Below are 20893 nucleotides of genomic sequence, written 5' to 3'. Positions count from 1 at the left end.
CACATCATTGCCTTCTTTTCCTCTGATCACTAAGAGCCCTGTGTATCCCACTCCCTCCTCCTTGAAGCCTTCCCTGATGATGCTCTCCACCTGGGTGTCTTTCTTTCCTTGGGGTTCCCACAGCACTGTGCACACTCTCCTCTTGCAGCAGTCACCCCAGGCTATAGCTCTATAAATACCTGCCTCTCCCCTAGACTGGGAGTGTCTGAGAGCAGAGTCTGGGTCTTATCTATTTCAGCATGTTAGCCGCTCACTGAGTAGGATGGGACTCACTCCAGGCCAGTGCTGTCCAATCGAAATATACATGTGGGCATGTATATAATTTTTAATTTTCTACTAACCATAGTAAAAAAAAAGATTTAAAAGAAGCAAGTGAAGGGCTTCCCTGGTGGCACAGTGGTTGAGAATCTGCCTGCCAATGCATGGGACACGGGTTTGAGCCCTGGTCTGGGAGGATCCCACATGCCGCGGAGCAACTGGGCCCATGAGCCACAACTACTGAGCCTGCGCATCTGGAGCCTGTGCTCCGCAACAAGAGAGGCCGCGATAGTGAGAGGCCCGCGCACCGCGATGAAGAGTGGCCCCCGCTTGCCGCGACTAGAGAAAGCCCTCACGCAGAAACGAAGACCCAACACAGCCAAAAATAAATAAATTAATTAATTAATTTAAAAAAAAAGAAGCAAGTGAAATTAATTCTAACGATATTTTCATTTCACTCAATCTATCTAAAAGATTACCATGTTAACATGTAATCCATATAAAAAACTATTGAGATAGTTTACACCTTTTTCTCATACTGTGTCTTTGAAACGTCAGTGTGTATTTTACACTTACACGTCTCAAACCAGTCTAGCCACATCTCAAGCATTCCATAGCACACGTGGCCAGTGGTTACCATATTGGGCGGCACGGTTCTAGACTAGAGAGGATGCTTATCCAGGTCTACGTGGGAACCTCTGCACATAAAGAAAGCTACAGTCTAGTCCAGGGTTCACCCTTCGTGGTTACATGGCCCTGGAATGGCTTTTACCAAGACCCTGTTACCCTTGGTCTCCCTGTGCACTGCACAGAGCTGTGAGGCCAGGTCTGGCTGTGAGGGTCCTGCCTGTGAGCTGTGCCCGTCCAGCAGGGAGGCTTCAGGACTGTCGGCAGCTAACAAACCTTCGCTACCAGGCGTTTGGAGCTGAAATGCACAGATACGCTGCTACCTCTCTAGGGAACGTGACAGGTCTTAAGTGAGAATGCTTTGTTCTTTGGCATGCAAAGCCACACCTTCCATGGCATCATCGTGGAGGCTCCGGTCACCAAAAGAAAAAGCCACAGAAGAGTAAATACAGCTCATTTGTAGATGCTTTGGTAAAGGTAAGTTCCAGATATCCACTCCCTCTAGGGACATCATTCCATCTGAGGGAGGAGATTTTTAAAAAATGCCTTAAGCAGGAAACTTAGAACACTTCCAAGACATGAGCTGTTTGTCTTGCTCAGGCCTGTCTGCTGGCTTCCTCTAACTCAGACAGCAGTGAGTGTTTGCTGGGCCCAACCTCTACTCTCTTGGGTCAGAAATAAGAAAACGAGTCTCTGTCTCCTGGCCCCGTACTCTGGTGACCTCAGTTGAGAAGCCTGGCGCCAGCTGGCACCAAGTACAGGGTAAAGCCAAGTCGACTTGGCACACTCAGCCTGGCACCCTCTTAGTGGGCAGTAACCCAAAGCAGTCTTTCCCTCTGCTCCCCCTCCTCTAGGCCCCATTTTCAATTAAAACAGTCAGGTACACAAATTAGCATCAGAACCAAAATGGTTTCCTGGGAAACTAATGACAAAAATCCCAGTTTTAAAACATTTTCTTTGCAACCTAGAGAGCAAAGCCATGCCTTTCACGAGGACAAAAGCCCTGAGCCAAAGAACTCCATCTCATATAAAGAAGTGTCATTGACCAAAGACTCTGGAATAGATGAAAAGTGCTATTTGAGGCTGTCAGGACATGCTTTATGTATTTTCCTATACCTTGCTCCCATATAATCCTTGCCTACCATTCACTCATGCCTGTTTTCACTGAAGTGAAACATTTCCTTGTTAATTTCTTTTCCCAGCAGTCCTCCTTCCTGCAAGAAGTTGAACTCTTTAGAATGCAAGCAGATAGAGGATGGGTCAGACATTTTTGCCATTGTCAGGGAGAGAAGACTCAATATCATACCTGCACCCATTAAAATATACCCCTCGAGTGGATGGACCTAGAGTCTGTCATACAGAGTGAAGTAAGTCAGAAAGAGAAAAACAAATACAGTATGCTAACACATGTATATGGAATCTAAAAAAAAAAAGGTTCTGATGAACCTAGGGGCAGGACAGAATAAAGACGCAGACGTAGAGAATGGACTTGAGGACATGAGGAAGGGTAAGCTGAGACGAACTGAGAAAGTAGCATGGACATATATACACTACCAAATGTAAAATAGATAGCTAGTGGGAAGCAGCTGCATCGCACGGGGAGATCAGCTCAGTGCTCTGTGACCACCTAGAGGGGTGGGATAGGGAGGGTGGGAGGGAGACGCAAGAGGGAGGAGATATGGGGATATATATATACATATAGCTGATTCACTTTGTTATACAGCAGAAACTAACACACCAATGTAAAGCAATTATACTCCAATAAAGATGTTAAAATAAATAAAAGGGCATGTATTATGAAAATGTTAGAACGACAAAAGGAATCTAATAAAAATCATTTACGTTTGCTTGTTTAAATATATATATATATATATATACATACCCCTCGAAAATTATCTGAGAAAAATAATTTGCCAGTAACAATAATCATGTGCATTTGTGTAGTAATTAATAGTTTACAAAATGCCTTCACATGTATTTCCTCAATTCAACTTCACAATAGTTGCAGTAGCAACAACAGGTTCAGCCTTTATGTGATGTCTTTCCTAGGAGCGTTCATTCAACTGATGAGCCCTCTGTGTGCAGCATTGTGGAATGCACTGGGGAACAGAGCTGTCAATACGTGGTTCCTTCTAGGAGGAGCTGAGTCTTTGGGGCAAATAGGAAATAGACAATTAAAATCAATATAAACCATCTGACACAGGTATACAGCATGCTGTGGGAACACATAAGAAGGGTCCTTGGACTTCCCTGGTGGTGCAGTGGTTAAGAATCCGCCTGCCAATGCAGGAGACAGGGGTTCGATCCCTGGTCCGGGAAGATCCCACATGCTGCGGAGCAACTAAGCCTGTGGGCCACAACTACTGAGCCCGCGTGCCACAACTACTGAAGCTCGTGTGCCTAGAGCCTGTGCTGCGCAACAAGAGAAGCCACTGCAATGAGCAGCCCGCGCACTGAAACGAAGAGTAGCCCCCTCTCACCGCAACTAGAGAAAGCCCATGCGCAGCAACGAAGACCCAACGCAGCCAAAAACAAAATTAATTAATTAATTTTTTTAAAAAAAGAAGGGTCCTTAGTGCAGAATTTTTTTTTTAATAAATTTATTTATTTATTTATTTATTTATGGCTGTGTTGGGTCTTCGTTTCTGTGCGAGGGCTTTCTCCAGTTGCGGCAAGCGGGGGCCACTCTTCATCGCGGTGCGTGGGCCTCTCACTGTCGCGGCCTCTCTTGTTGTGGAGCACAGGCTCCAGACGCGCAGGCTCCGGGCCTAGTTGCTCTGCGGCATGTGGGATCTTCCCAGACCAGGGCTCGAACCCGTGTCCCCTGCATTGGCAGGCGGACTCCCAACCACTGTGCCACCGGGGAAGCCCCCTTAGTGCAGAATTTTAATATTAGATAATCACTTAATCTGATGAAATTAAACCACTTAATAATGGAATTTCTGGCATCCAAACAAGACAGTAAGGGAAGTATTGGCAGAGAGGCCTACCCAAGGACCCCCAAATCGCACAGCACTGGCTGTCTTACCTAGAAGGTATAACTATAGTACGCATGTAATATGTATGTATGTATTGTATATGTAGTGATAGTATGAAACTAGAGTAGTGTAGTAGTCATAACATTAGGTATGGCTTGATATGGGCAGGCTTGATTCTTTTACAATATACCAGGGTCCATATGCTCTCCAAATGAACATAAGACTCCCAAAGCCAAGCAGTAACTTCTGAATGTAGCCATTGCATAAAATATTTTATAATTCCCTTTTACTGGCCTTTTCTTCAGAATCTGGAGGTAATATCCCCCTCACCTCTCTTTTTCTCTTGTTTTCTAATTACAAAAGTAATACCTGTACATACTCATGGTAAACAATTCAATATTACACAAATATGCAATTAAAAAATGAAAGTCTCCCACAACCACCAACCCCCAAATACTGCTACTTTGAGGCATATCCTTCCAAGGTTTTTTAAATGTATGTGCTTACATACATATTTTAACAGGAATGGCACCATATTATACACAGTATTCAACAACTTGCTTGAGAAATAGCTCTCTTAGATATCTTTCCATGTTGGCATAGACTTAGCATTCATCTATGACTGCATAGCCATTCACTGTATAGATGCACCATAATTTATTTAAGCTACCTTCTACTGACAAACACTGGGCTGTTTTTATAATTTTTCAGTCTTATGAGCAATGCTATAATTGATATCTTTATAAATATTCATTTGTACATTGTTTATTTCTAGAAAGTGGAATTGATAGCATATTCTTTACAGATCCTCAAAAAGGCAAAGATTGAACATTTAAGAATGATAAATAAGTTGTCTGAAAATACTTTTGGTCAGAATAAAACCTTACAATAAGTGAGGAGGAGAAGGAAGACTTACTGAGCAGCTGCTAACTATGTGCCAATCACAGTGATAAAAACTTGCATTATCTCATTACTCCTAGAAATTCTGAATATTTTGACACTATTATTCCCATTTCAGAGATGAGAAAGGTGCAATAGAGAGGCTAAACTTTTCCAAGGTTACACAGTTAGCAAATGGCAGAGCCAGGATTGGAACTTGGGTCTTTCTGATTCTTTCTACTATACCACTGCCTCTAAGTAGTGTAAAATCACATTGCTGGTTTCTTGGTTTAAACTCCAACTGACTCTAAAGAAAATCTCAAAAACATTTTGAGCAGTTTCAGAAATGCTAAAATAAATATATACCTTCTCAAATTTATATATCAAAGACACTACTCATCTGAAGTATACAAATTTTACTACGTTAATTATAAAATGTCTCATTAATTTAGTCTCCTCCCTTTTCTTACTGAATAACAGAGCTCTATATAAAAATAATGCATCCAAAATACATACATTTCTTTGTTCATACTGCTCTGGGTTTATGCAAATTCTATTATTTAAAATAATAGTAAGGAAGCAAGCTCGTTATGAAGTCAATTTGGCTACATGCTTCATTGTACTCTAAAGAGTCTATTCCTAGCTTATCAATTAACCACCCCTTTCCTTTTAACCTGCTTTTGAAAACCCACCAATTCTATACTATTTTAAAGGGTTTTTTTGCTGGGGCAGTTTCCTCTGGAAACAAAATACAGAAACCATGAGACAAGATGTGTGGGGAAAAAAGTGAAACCAGGAGGGCAAAAGAATAATATTCAGATACTTCTACCTCTTCTCTGAATGGTTGTGTCTCAATTGCTTCTTTTTGGATGGTCAGCTCACCATAAGGCAATACTTATGTTTTCCAACATAATGTTTTACTCATAAATGATTTGCTCATCAGCAAATGAGTTTGACCTTTGTTCTAGAGTCTTTTCTGTCACCATTCTTCTGTACTCCCATAGCACATTCTGCATACTCCCATCACATCACTTGTCACGCTGTTTCTTATCCTTCTTCCTGATTAGACTGAGAGTTTTTTGATAACAAAGACCACATTTCTGTTAACACTGTGCATAGCACCCAGCACATGTAAGTGCTCAGTAAATATCTGTTGCTTGAATGAATAGCCTCAAGGGCATTGCTTCCCCTAAACCTTCTACCTGATGCACCTTCAGTCAAGGAAGCAGACTCTCAAGGTGGCCTGAGTTAAGGATATACAGTCACAACAGAGAATCTCAGGAAACTCAATGGCAGCTTCCCCAGATGCAGTCTCTGTTTTCACCTTTCACCAGTATTAACAAAGAGCTCAGCACTTTACATTCCCCCTAAAGAGATTCATTCACAACACAGGCATTAGTGGGCAATGTTGATTTCCACAAAGATTTTGTAGCAATATTAGGGAAGGGCGGACTACTTAGCATTCCTGATCAAACACATTTATTCCCTGAGGTTCTTTCCTCCCCAGTGTGCTTCAAGCTCACAAGCTTCCTCCCTGTATCACACAGAACAATTTAGCCATTCCCCGCCTTATTTCTCCAAACTTCCATGCTCACACCTATCAGGGCCCATAGTAGACACAGGCCTTTCAAAGATGGTGGGTGAGTGTGTGTGTTAAAAATAACATTTTCCTCTTACATCAGCGTTTGCAGTTGTTAGTATTTAAATTCGATTTTCAAACAGTTTTAAGCAATCTAACATAAGCAAACATCATGCCTCTTCCAAACAAACCATTTTTAAAGTTGTCCTCTACCTCGCCATCCCAAGGAAGAACTAGTCTTTTCTTGTTGGTGACTTCCATCTCATGGTTCAAGTAAGGTCCTTCCTGCTTGGCCCTCAGGCTGTACTCACCCCATCACCTCTTGGTGCTTCACGGTTCCTAGTCCCTGGAGAAGGGGCTTCCTCACCCAAGGCCCTGAGGTCACCACTCCAGCTGAGGCAGAAACTTTTCTCACCTGACAGCTCGTGTCTCCCCACCCTGTGGTCTCTAGGAAATCTTCTCCCTTACTAACCTTGATAATTATAATGCAACTGCAAATTTATTGATCCACTACTATGTGCCAGGAGCTGTAGGAAGCACTTTTTTGCATGTTACCTCATTTAATCTCTAGGACCACCCTATAAGTGGTTATTATAGTATTTTCATTTCACAGATAAGAAAACTTAGGTTAAGGGAAATTAAGTCATTTGTCTAAAGGTGCTGAACTCACATGGGGTTTGAATGCAACTCTGATTCTAAAGCCTATATGTCAGCTTTGTTCCCACGCTCTCTAATTATGGATCCAGCGTTACCTCCTTGTGATTGGGGCAATCCGAACATCCCCTTCTCCCTTGCTCTCTTGTGTTGACCTCAGGCTACTCAGAGGCCTTAACCTTACTCTTGCCCTACAGGCCACCTATGCCTCGGTCGACTGTCTTGCTCTTAACTCAGGCTGTCCACATTCCTAACCCTAGTCTTGGAGAACAGATAATCTGCCCCAACCCAGCCCCACAGAGCTCCCAACTCAAGTGACTTGAGGAAGCTAGGACCAGTTCTCAGGGAATCTGAGAACTTTGCTAGCTTTGTCACCTTAAGCACATCCTAGGGTAGAATAAATCCCCAAGGGCATCCCTAGAAGTGGCCGGCCTTCTCAGTTTTCTTTGGCTTGGAGATGACCAAGGGTTGACACCCCCTGTTCCCCACCCTGAGATCAGAATGGATTGGACATGACTTCAGGCCTTCTAGACATTCAGATCCATTTCCTTGGCATCCTGGGAGCCGGGTAAATGGCAGCTCTTGTAGCAGATGAGATGTCATCTAGATAATATTTTTAAGCCTGATTTTAGAAATCTTAAAGTGACTAAAAATGATAGGAGCAATGTGAAACTAACTTTCAGCTTTCGGCAATTCTAAGAGTTGTAGACAAAGTCCAGTGGATTCGCTGAGTCCCAAGTTATTCCAGACTAGGATCACGGCAGCTGGCAATGGATAGCTAGGCCCTTTTGTTCCAGGAGCCTAAATCTGAGCTAGTCACTATAATGTCTGTTCAGTAATCTGAATTTTTATGTTTTTCTTTTAAGACAGACTTTAAACATTAAAATAAAAAATCTTCTAAATCCACCTTAGGTTGCATGCAGGTAGTTTATTTGGAGAATGTGATCACTAACAAAACCTGTAAGGGAGTGAGGGAGGCTGGATAGGGCAGAAGGAGAGCTCGAACTTAATTCAGTCACAACAGACTTCAGCTGATCCCCTGGGGAGCTTTGAACCTGGAGTGGCTCTTCCAAGCATTCCAGAACTGAGATAGAGGGTGGGCCTTCTATCCCTGCACAGACCAATCACTGGATAAGGACTACCAGAGCGAAGGGCTGTGACCTGAGGTACCTCCCTCAGGCTGAAGGCAACTCCTGGGGAGGGACTCAGTTACACATCTTCAGCAGGGAACAGTCCTGGCAGCTGAGAGAATAACTACCTCGGACCTCAAGGGGGACCTGGGCAGTGCACAGTAGCACCTACTACATAATCAAACACCAAAATTAATACCAAACAAATACATCACAGCTCTGAAAGTAGCATGCAGTGAGCCCAGGGAATAGGGTAGTATGAAATTTGACGGAGCCGTGCCCTGGCTGAATTCGTTAGGAAAGTTCTTGAAGCCATAACTGTCTGTGTATGATTACCTTCTGACTCTGAAATTGCCAGTTCAGTAAGCAAAAGGAGGTTGATTAAAAGTCATATGTATTCTAAAACCCTCAGAGGCAGGGCCTCTCAGGGCCAATTCAAACGGAGAATTCTTACTACAGATTCTTCCACGTTTTTTCCATTTCTGTGTATTCCCTGAGCAGGTGGCCACTACCTGCAGCTGATAATTACAGGCTTTATGTATGCTGCACTATGAAAGGAACTTGTCTGCGGTGCCAGGGCTGACGGGGAAGTATGCAGCATAGGTTTGACCCTGTAAAAGGGGGAAAATATCCTTTTGTTATGGGCTACAGGGTTTTCAAGGCTGCTATCCATGGCAAATGTTCACCATGCTTAAAGGCTAAGGGCCAGGCATACAACCTTTTAAGAGCTTGTTAGCAGAAAGTCCATTCATTGAAAGCCTTGGCTGTCCCACGCAGTTGGCGGGGAATCAGAGTCATATTATGTTCCTCCCTTTGTAAAAAGGTAAAAGTTCTATCGCTTCCACCGCTGAAAACATTTAATATTGCACCTTTAATTTTCAATGATAATAATAATATTAATAATAATAATAGAGAAAATGTTGCTGTGGACTTTGTAGATAAAAATTGATATTTTGATCTTTGGTGAAACATTTTCTCTTCTGGGATTGGAGCAAGGCAGCCATTTTGGCAATACCTACGAAAATGACAGCGCAGTTCTGGGCAGGAATATTGCAAAAGCTCCACGGAAATTACAAAAACAACTGAGACAAGGGATTGGCCCCAACCTGGGTAATTATGCCCTCCCCACTCTCTCCACTCCCAATTCACATCCACTGATAGCTGCCAAACAGATGTTAATTTGATGATTATGGGTATTGAAACATATTGCATCATTATATTACTATTATTAGAATTTTTATTCACTATTAATAGTCACTTAGATAATTTATAACAAGATGCTCATAATCTAAATTAAGTCACAAAGTGATAATAAGAAAAAGTGGAGTGAATGTTTTCCATTACGATAGCAATAATTTTGATCTTTTCTGATTTCAACAATGATTACTTGAGAATATGCTAAAAAAATCACATATTATTTGTTCAATCACATGAATATTTTGGTATTAGAGACAAAATTGTAGAATTAGAGGTTACCCCTGAGGTTAATGGGTACAAGTCCAACTTTTACAAATGAGGAAAGAGGCCCAGAGAGATGGAATTGCCCAAGGTCTTACCTTCAGAACAAGGATCCAGGCCTCCTGAATCTCTGGCAGTCTTCTTTCCACTAGAAGAAATATATGCTCTGGTTACTATTATATGTATATGTTAGTGGCAAATTTGTATTGACTAAAAGAAAAGGAAGGCCTAGATGTCTTTTGACTAGACCAGATTCAGGATTGTTTCCTATGTCCCAGAGAAAACTAGATTTGATACTGTGAACCCCAACTTGATTTGAGCTGATTACTTATCAGCTTATGAAGCTTGTTGTCATATAACCACCCAGGCTGGGAGTTTCAGCATTTTGAGCTTTAATATCACTGTGCCCAGAACACTTGCAGACCTTAGAGGGTGGTATGACAGCAGTACCCAGTGAGATTTCTAAAACCCCTAATAGATACTGATACACTTGTGGATTCCAGTGTCCCATTTTGTTCAGATTCCCACATAATGGCACACATTCACAAATCGATGGCTTGGAGATATTCTCCTACAAAGAAGAGCTGAATCATTGTGTTCTGCTAAGACTAACCCTACAGGTCTGGCCCTACATACTCCAAGGTCTTAGAAGAGTGGAAAAAGCAGCTACAGAGGTCAGAAGGCAAATCACTTGTGTGAAAAAGCTCCAATCTTTATAATGTCGCCTTGCAAGTGGTATAGAGATTTTCAAAATAAAGCACCAACCTTTCTTACTTTTATTTCACCAGGCTTTTCCATGACTGCTAATTCCTAGGGATGGAAATCTATTTCCCAGTTCTGTACATGTCTTGAAAATTTCAGTTTGGGTGATGGAGGTGTGCATGAAGATCAGACATCTCCTCTAGAATGACACACAGCCCTTCCTAACTAGTCCAATGCAGGATATTGATATGTGCTGATTTGTAAGCAATGTGTTTATTTCTTTAAATGAGAGTGTTGCAGATTTGTGTTGTTGGAGACAGATGCCAGGACCTACCAGCTGATGGCTGGCACAATATCAGTTGAGTTCATGTTAAGTCTGAAAAGACTGCCTTCACGTGCACCTCCTTTCTGAAAGGCTGTAGACCCTCACAAATATCCTTTCTTGTCCCTTCCCTTCTTGCTTAGAGATATTCTTCATGATGGGTCTCCATCATGGAAAAGAGGGGCCCCTGAGAGAGTTTTATGACTTGGAAGTGTGATTCACAGCCCCAGACCTTTCAGCCATACCTAAGTTGGGGATGGAGTTGGGATCTTGGCATTAGGTTTTGTGTTAGTTATCTATGCCTATTGTAACAAAGTACCACATGCTAGGTGGCTTAAACAACAGAAATTAATTGTTTCACAGTTCTTGTCGGCAGGATTGGTTCCGTCTGAGGGCTGTGAGGGAGAAACTGTTCCATGGTTCTCTCCCAGCTTCTGCTGGGTTGCTGGCCATCTTTGGCTTTCCTTGGTTTGTAGGTACATCACCCCAATCTCTGCTTCCATCTTCATGTGGAGTTCTCTTTGTATGTGTCTGTCTCTGGGTCTAAATTTCCCCTTTGTAAAGCACAAAGTCATACTGGATTGGGGCCTACTCTAATAACCTCATTCTAACTTGATTATATGCAAAGCCCCTATTTTCAAATAAGGTCACATTCACAGGTACTGAGGGCCAGGACTTTAACATCTTTGGGGAGGGATACAATTCAACTCATGATAGGGCTTCTAATGTAGATCCCAGCATTGGATTGGGCAGACATAGCACTAATCTCTCCCCCACTTTCCTACCCCACTGGGTGCTTCTTCATTCTCCAGCCCTGCCTAACCATCCCCTGGTTGGGCTTTCTTTTGGAAAGCCTAGCCCTATTGGCCTAGGATGGAGAGGAGCTTCCCTCTGTCTACTGAGGTCTTGGGCCTGTTACTCAGATTCTAGGCCTGGATTTCAGTGCTTCTAATACTCTGTCTACTGAGGTCTTGGGCCTGTTACTCAGATTCTAGGCCTGGATTTCAGTGCTTCTAATACACAGAATCTGCTTGGGCTTCTGATCCCTAGGAGCGTAGACGAATTGTCTGTGCTCCTGGTCCTTTTCATCTAAATTAGTAGATGAGGCAATATTATATAAGGGTTAAGAACATAGACTCTGAAGCCAGACTCTCAGCTCTGAAACTTAGATGTGTCTCCTGGACAAGCTGCTTAAACGGTGTGTGCCTGTTTCCTTATCTATAAACCCATCACTCAAAGAGTTGTTAAGATGATAACATGAAATCATTCATGTAAAGCACTTAGAACAGTGCATGGCACATAGTAAACGTTCACAAAAGTTAGCTGCCATTATTATTAGCATTTCCCTGGCACAATGAGCTAGTCCTGATTCTTGGAGAGGCAGGCAGGGCAAGGGTGATGGGTGAACTGACAGATTGGGAACTGGGCTCCAGGGACAAGCAATGGAGGAAACAAGCCCCTGTAGGGAAAACATCTACAGTGGGGATGGGAGGAGGCCAGAACTCATCAATAAAGGAGTAGATGAGAGGGCACCAAGGGGTCAGGAATTATCTGGGCAGCACACCCTTAGAGGCAGTCAAGCAAAGAATCTGGAGAAATATTTCAGGGCCTTTTGTCTGCATCCTCCCTGGAAGCAGAATGATTTCAGAATGTGGGCAAGCTTGAGCCTCAGCAGGCACACAGGGAGGTAGACCAGTAGTACAGGTGTAGGGGTGTGTGTGTGTGTGTGTGTGTGTGTGTGTGTGTGTGTGTGTGCGCACGCGCGTGTGTGTGTGTGTGCACGCGCGTGTGTGTGTGTGTGTGTAAGTTCTTGTCTCCAGGAAGTTCTTGGCTCCACTGTACTATTCCCTAAACTACTGCACTATATTCTAAACATACAGTCTAAGAAGACTTTGGGGACCATCCTCGCCCTCGCCCTTCAAGCCTCCCCTCTGGTTTCTCAGTGTCAAGTCCATGCCTTTCACCCAGAACAGCGGCCACCCTGGGCTGCTGCTGCCAGCAGAGGTGCTCTGCTTGCAAAATTCTCTGTTTGGTTGTCACTGTTTGGCTATTACCCCACTGCAAAGGAACAACTCAACAAATGAGTTTAAACTATTCACTTTTCAAATATTAGGTTAAGGCTATCTGAAGTTTGATCAAGATATGGTGGATAAGAAATCACTGCCCCTCCTAAAAATTTAGGTTATGATTCAAGTGCTGTTTCAAGAAGCCTTTCAGAATGTTGACTGTATGCATTATCCCAGTGCCCAGCAACCGTGGCATAACTACATTTCGTCAGTCTTTAGTGATGAAAGATGTATATGGGTGAAGCATTTGGTCATTCAAAAAAGCACCAACCTTCTCCTGACCCTGCTATTCCTTTAAGGAACCACCCTACCTCTTGCTTTCCCTCTATTCCCCAAATTGTGAAGAAGCTAGCCCATACTTGTTTCTACTGCTTCACCACCCAAATCACATTGGATTGTATAATACTTAGCTCTTTGCATCCTCACCACTCAGCTAAAATTGCTATTTGGAGGTTGTCATTGCCTTTCACATCACCGAATCCAATGGCTGCATAACAACTTTTAACCTTCCTGGATTCTCTGTAGCATTGGATACATTTAAGAATTTTCTCCTCCCAAGGCTTCCATGACCCTGAGCCACTCTGGGCTTCCTGTCTCTGTGACGGCTACTCCTCTGGATCTTTCTTTAGTTAATCTTCCTTCTTCCCCCTAAATGCAGGTATGTCCAAAATGTGTGTCTTCTTCTCCCTCCTTTACCCTCTCTTTGGCTATGTCTAGTTCATTGGATATGGAAGGGCCTCCAGACAATGAGTTGTTGGAAACAGAATATCCAAGGCTAGGTATGTTTAGCGATGGGACTTTGCAGAATCTCCCACCAGGAAATGAGAGCAGGCATTAGCCCAAGCACCAAAACAGGAGGAACCAGCTTAGCAATGAAGCACTAAGGTGCCACATTTGTATGCAAGGTAGGATAGAGGATGGGTACCAAGGTGTTTGACCACAGGATAAAGGAAGGGTTCAAAGCAGTTTGTAGGCCAGCATGCTTGAAGAAGCTTATTTCTGATGGTTGTATGTAGTATCTTTAACGGTGTTTCTGATCTCTCCACGGGGGTTAGATATCCCTCTTATACTTCACATCAAGTCCTTATCTCATTGGATATGGTGTATTGTATATTTACTAGTCTATATCCACCTGTAGACTGTAAGATCTCAAGAGCAAAGACCATAGACATCATTTTTACCATTGTATTTCTAACACCAAGACCAGTGCTTGTCCCATAAAAGGGGCTAAATAAATATTTGTGGAAAAAGTGAATGAACTGAATTTTTCAATTTAGAAATCAAATAAGTGGAAATTATGGGGAAGAAATCATATGTAAACCAAGACAAAATCTGTACAAGGTACATACCATACAGTCATGTAGCACTGTTCGAGGTGGGCTGCAAATTTCACTCTGAACTTCCTAGCAGTCAAAGCAAAGGAAAAAAACTCAGTTATAAAATTAATAGTGCCTATAGAATTTAAAAAGAAAAGTTGCTCAGATGAAGCACAACCATCCCTGTGTTGGCTTAAAAGAAATGTCTCTAAGAAGTCTCATAAAGAGTTCCTGGCTGGGCTACAGACAATGTGTTCCAGGATTTCCCTGTAATAGATAGAACAGTAGATTCTATAGGTCTATTTTTTATAATGTCCTTCAATATAGGCTAATCACATACAGTAAATTTAAAGTAATTCTGTGACAGGGAGACCAGAATAAGTTAGCCAAGTACCCAGAATTCTGATGAACTGGTTTGATCCAAGGATAAAATTTAGAATATCTAGAATAAGGTGTATTCTGAGGAACATGATTACTCCCTGTGATATGATCTAAAACAAAGATCTCTGTGGTCAAGTACATTTGGGAAATATTGCATACTCATATTAGACCTATCTTTTTTGGTTATTTATATACACATTAACATATACTAAGTGCTCTAAGAAGTCCTTCAGTAAAGAAATTGTAACCCAGAATTCTACTAAAATAATAATTTGATCCTTTCATCATATAATAGCTGTTTACACTTAAGGGAAATTTAAAGATGACACTTTGGGAAACAATCATCTAGGGAAACTATGTACTGTATATCTTCAGGCAACTCTATACGAATACTGTTTTTCATTAAAAATTTTTTAAATTTATTTTATTGAAGTATAGTTGATTTACAATGTTGTGTTAATTTCTGCTGTACAGCAAAAGGATTCAGTTATACATATACATATGTATTCTTTTTCATATTCTTTTCCATTATGGTTTATCACAGGATATTAAATATAGTTCCCTGTGCTATACAGTAGGACCTTGTTGTTTATCCATTCTATATATAATAGTTTGCATCTGCTAATTCCAAACTCCCAATCCATCCCTCTCCCAACCCTCCTCGCCCTCGGCAACCATGACTTTCTCTATGTCTGTGAGTCTGTTTCATAGATAAGTTCATTTGTGTCGCATTTTAGATTCCACGTGTAAGTGATATCATATGGTATTTGTCTTTCCCTTTCTGACTTATTTCACTTAGTATGAAAATCTCTGGGTTAATCCATGTTGCTGCAAATGACATTAATTCATTGTTTTATATGGCTGAGTAGTATTCCATTGTATATATATACCACATCTTCTTTATCCATTCATCTGTCGATGGACATTTAGGTTGTTTCCATGTCTTGGCTATTGTGAATAGTGCTGCTGTGAACATAGGGGTGTGTGTATCATTTTGAATTAGAGTTTTCTCTGGATATATGCCCAGGAGTGGGATTGCTGGATCATATGGTAACTCTGTTTTTAGTTTTTTAAGGAACCTCCGTACTGTTCTCCATAGTGGCTCTCCACACCCCCCATAGTGGTTCTCCACACCCCCTCCAGCATTTGTTATTTGTAGATTTTTTAATGATAGCCATTCTGACTTGTGTGAGGTGATACCTCATTGTAGTTTTGATTTGCATTTCTCTAATAATTAGTGATGTTGAGCATCTTTTCATGTCCCTGTTGGCCATCTGTATGTCTTTTTTGGAGAGATGTCTATTTAGGTCTTCTGCCCATTTTCGATTGTGTGGTTTGGTTTTTTGTTATGAATATTGTTTTTATAAACAATAAAGTTTAAGTTATTAATAAGAATCTGTCCTCGAGTGTTCCAAGTTACTTCCTTTAGCAAGAACTTGGAGTAAAGATATTCCGTTCTGTCAAATACAAATACACTTTTTGCTTTGACAGTGAACTGAATGGCAGGGCAGGTCATCTCAGAAAAGTAAAAGCTCCTAATCAATCTCTGTGCCCACACCCTCCCCAGGGAGGACACAGAGGCAGGACAAATATTGTCCTCGGAAACAGTCATGACTTCAGTCTATTTGAACCCAGTGATACAATCTGAATCAACTTAGTGTAAAGCAATCTGAAAAATCAAAGTTAGTGTGAACTGTAGTAATGGGATTCTTCCCAAGAACTTCTAGGTGATTGTAGAAGTGGTGAGGAACAGAATGCTATTGTTATTGAAAATAACATCTATAGATTATCTTCCCAATGACTCTACTCTCTATAGGTTAACATGCCAATAATTCTGGCTGTTTGATTTTCTCCACTGAAACTTAAGATTTAAATCACCAGATAATAAAAAAATCATACAATGCACATTCTATCTGGGCAGGCATGCTTCAGCCTAACAATAGTGGGTAAATGTAATTTCTGTGCCAAGAGGGAGCATAAATGAAGTTTATGTCCTGGTATATTCCTTCTAACCAAATGAAGACTTCCCTTTGTAGTATGTCAGAAAAATATTAACTACATGAGGGACTAGAGACACTCAGAGTCCAAATCACCCAGGCTAAATGAGAGCGAGTCCTAAGAAGGAAGAAGACATAAATTTTGTTTCTTTTTCTGTTACTAAAAAAGAAATCCCTAAAATATTTCCCACCCTAACTTACCAGGTTTTGTAGAATCAAGAAAGATAAAGCATCATATAAACCTATCAGATAAGTGAGCTAATATCAATTTCACTTTTCATTCTGGAGTTCATTTTATTTTTGGCAGCAAGTTTGTCTTCCTAATTATGTTTTACTTAGGTTGAAATTAATTTTAATCGGCATTCTCTGTGAACACACTGAATAGGAAGCAGGAAAATCTTCCTGAGATTAAAAATTGACCTTGAACAATCCAAAATTCACACTCACCAGGAATGACCTCATTCATGCCATGAATTTACCTGTCTCTGATGCTTTGAGGGCTTCCAAGTCAACATCTCTCCTCCAACCTCTCTATGCAGTGAATCCCACTGACTCCTGGGCAACACAGGCCTGTGACATGTGCAACATGAGTTCATCTTCTTTCCTACCATCTGTCACCTCTGCTCCCTCCTCCCCATCATCGCAACCTCAGTGATTGGAACTACCTCCCACTCAATTGTCCAACCCAAAATCTGGAAGCCACTCCAGACTCCTTATTCTCATCACCATCTTTCTTGGGACTAAAATCCAAATTCCTTGGCACGACTTTGAAGGGCCTTCACGGTCTAGCCTAGTGTTTCTCAATGAAGGCCCTACTGGCATTGGGACAAAACAGTTTTCTTCTTTGTGCACAATGTCCTTCTTATTCCTAGTCCCACTTACTAAATGCCAGTAACAATCCTTAATAACCATAAAAAAAAAAAAAAAGATTTCCTAATGCTCCTTGTGGGGTAACAAGGCCTTGAGCTGAGAATCACAAATCTCACCCTCCCTAACTTTCCAGCCTCATCTCTCACTATGCTTCTCCACAGATGTGGCATTTCAGCCACACAGGACGATTTGCTCTTCCCCAGAATGCTGTGCTTTCTCAAGCCAAGTCTCTGTGCCTTTGCATGCACTGTTTCCTCTGTCTATAACACCCCCCTTTCAGCCTTCTCCTTCCTAGGCCAGCTAAAATCTATACTTCAAGACCGAATCCAGGGACTTCCCTGGTGTCACAGTGGTTAAGAATCCGCCTGCCAATGCAGGGGACATGGGTTAGAGCCCTGTTCCCAGAAGGTCCCACATGCTGCGGAGCAACTAAGCCCGTGCACCACAACTATTGAAGCCCACAACTACTGAGCCTGTGCTCTAGAGCCTGCGAGCCACAACTACTGAGCCCATGTGCCACAACTACTGAAGCCTGCACACCTAGAGCCTGTGCTCCGCAACAAGAGAAGTCACCGCAATGAGAACAAAGAGTAGCCTCCACTTGCCACAACTAGAGAAAGCCCACGTGCAGCAACAAAGACCCAACACAACCAAAAATAAAAAAAAGATCCAATCCAAACTCCTTTGTCCTTGTGAAGTCTCCCAGCCCCACCTCAACCAGAATGACCCCTCACCCCTGTAAACTTAGTGGTAATTACTATAAGTCTCTCTCCTTTGGACAGGTCTAGACAGACCACATCTCAAAATACCTACCATACCTACATCCCACTTTGAGACAAACTGCCCTCCCCATAGCCCTGCCCTAGGGAGATTGGCTCTTCATAGATCCTATGATTTATCTCACAACTGATGGACCAGCAGTGGCACCTGGTCCAAGGCAGCCCACTCATACCAGTAATCCATGATATGTTCCCATTAAAAAAGACAAACTACATAGCAGCACTATTTACAATAGGCAAGACATGGTCCAACCTAAGTGTCCATCGACAGATGAATGAATAAAGGAGATGTATACACACACACAGACACACAGACACACACACACACAGGAATATTACTCAGCCATAAAAAAGAATGAAGTAATGTCATTTGCAGCAACATGGATGGACCTAGAGATTATCATACTAAGTGAAGTAAGTCAGACAGAGAAAGACAAATATCATATGATATCACTTACATGTGGAATTTTTAAAAAATTATACAAATGAACTTATTTACATAGAGAAATAGACTCACAGACATAGAAAACAAGCTTATGGTTACCAAAGGGGAAAGATTTGCGGGGAGCAATAAATTAGGTGTTTGGGATTAGCAGATACATGCTACTATGTATAAAATAGATAAACTAAGTCCTACTGTACAGCACAGAGAACTATATTCGATATCTTATAATAAACTATAATAGAAAAGAATATGAAAAATATATATATGTATAACTGAATCACTTTGCTGTATAGCAGAAGTTAACACAACATTGTATTGATAAGTCAACCATACTTCAATAAAAAAAAGATGAACTAGGGTCATTAGGTTCTCTCTCTCTCTCAAATTTATAGTAAGAAATACAAAAGAATGAGCTGTTTTGTATTGTCAGGAGCTGATATCACTGAAAAGGCACAGGGGAGAGATGACCTGAGGAAAAGGTCAGAGTAAAGTCTGTGTGGACCATGAGAGGGATGGTGAGAACAGCAGAGTCACAGAGGTGGCATGTGGCCTGGGCTCCTCTCCACCATCAACCCACCAGTCCTGGCAGCACAGGCAATAGCATTGGGGAACCTCAAGAAGAAGCACAGAGAGAAAGCAGGGCACCAGAAGAGCTGAGCAACAAAGTGACCCCTATGGCAGAGGCCATGCGTGTCGCTGATCTGCCTCCAAAGAGCCTCACAAACCCAAATGTGATAGGTCTTTTTTTTTTTCTTTTTTTTTTTTTTGCACCACACTGACCAAAAGGGAAAAGCAGCCCAAAGGGAAAGGCTGTTTCTTAGATCTGCCTCCACTGATCACAACCCCCATGGCCTCGGGCAAGTGTTTCTGGAGCACTTTTTCTCATCTGTATGGTGGATATTTTAGTATCTGCCCTGCCTGAGATCCTGCTCAATGATTAATTAACTCTATGACCTTGGGCAAGTCATTCGGCCTCTCTGAGCCCAGTTTTCCCAATTTTAAAACAAAGTCAATAAAACCTATTTCACAAAGAGGATACAATAATCAAAATAGATAATAAATGTAGAAAGTATCTTGTAAACTGATAACTGTCACTTATGTATGGTTATTATTATTATTTCCTTTTTCCAAGCCTTGCAAGTATCACAGAAGACATTTTATTGGTATTTATAATTATACATATAGATATAACATATTCATTGGCATTATTCTAAAATCTTACTCAATTCTACTCACTTAAATCTTAAAACCCCTTTCACACTATTTTGTAACTGAAGCTTACTTAAGTTCAGCAATCTCAATCAAATAAGGGATTGCTGTCCTTCTAAAAACCATTTATCACTTGCCTTCTAGCACCACACCTTTTTTTTCTGTTCTCTAGGAATTTATTCAGAATTTGAGTACAGTAAGCATTAGGGGAACTACAAAATCTGCTGGACACGTTTTGTAAACCATTTCAGAATAAAGTGTATCACCACGCTTTGGACTTAGATTCCTTGAGACCCAACCATAAAATAATAACAAAGGTTATGGTTCTGAGCAGAAATGCCATGAAGTGATGTGAATGCAAATTAATGATTTATTGTCAACAAGTACCTCACACCTGACATTTTGCTGTATAGTGTATAAAGAAAAACACAAGAGCATGATACAGCAGCTGTCTTAGGTTACTCACATGATCTGAGAAGCCTGCTTGCCTTCACTACGGTAGGAAACCACTTCAATGGTAAATTCCAGAGGTGTATTGTAAGAGATAGTCCTACTGAAATGTCAAGTTTCTCACATTAGTTCTGAAGTCATCAGCAGCATGAGCCCTGTTTATTTTAAGTACACCTTACTTGTTCTAAGAAATAATTTGAGGTGATAGAAATATATGTATGCCACAAGATCAAAAGTAAAATAAATAAGGAAGCAGAAGCAAAGGGATAACAAGGGTAGAAAAATAAGATGAAACTGTGAATGAGCGATTACGTTGTTTCCAATGTCTTCAGTTTCACTGCTGTTGGGCAGAATGCAATTTTTATATGTGTATTAGGGAGTTTTTTAAATTATTTCTACATTATGCATACCCTCATTTAAAAAAATAACTCTAGAATTTATCCATATTTTTTCCCTAATTTTCTTTCTAAGTTCCTAAAAGTGGACCCTAGCTGATTCTACTGTCAGTATCTGGGTCATTAGGAGTAAATATTCTTTTAAATTCTTCTGTATTTAATAAATACAGTTAATGAATTTAACACGGATAATAGTCTCAGTCACCTGAATGACATTCCCTGGTAAGGGTAGAAAAAAATGTGACCCTGTCAGCCAAACAGTTTGATTCTCCCGACAAAACTCCACAGCTCACAAATCCTGCCATGTGGGTATGGCCCTCTGCAGAGCAAACGCCTCTGTGCTGCCCACAGTGTAGCTTCCCAGGCTAACTTTCCTAACCCACCATGGCTCAAAATTG

At 41.3% G+C, this 20893-nt stretch overlaps 1 long non-coding RNA gene across 1 annotated transcript in view; it reads right to left on the bottom strand.

Moving 5' to 3' along the window:
* LOC309656123 overlaps positions 1 to 20893 on the bottom strand; it is a 78104-nt gene that overhangs the window by 20057 nt on the left and 37154 nt on the right. Inside the window, exons 2-3 of the long non-coding RNA XR_014261151.1 lie at positions 14003 to 14056; positions 9662 to 9711 (exon numbers count right to left, since the gene is read on the bottom strand). This is a non-coding gene — a long non-coding RNA (uncharacterized lncRNA). The remainder of the gene's footprint in view (positions 1 to 9661; positions 9712 to 14002; positions 14057 to 20893) is intronic.

This window comes from Balaenoptera physalus (assembly GCF_965194825.1).
Source record: "Balaenoptera physalus genome assembly, chromosome: 2".
Lineage (NCBI taxonomy): Eukaryota > Metazoa > Chordata > Mammalia > Artiodactyla > Balaenopteridae > Balaenoptera > Balaenoptera physalus.
Note: the sequence above shows the minus strand (reverse complement) of the source record. Positions and strands in the feature narration are given on the sequence as shown.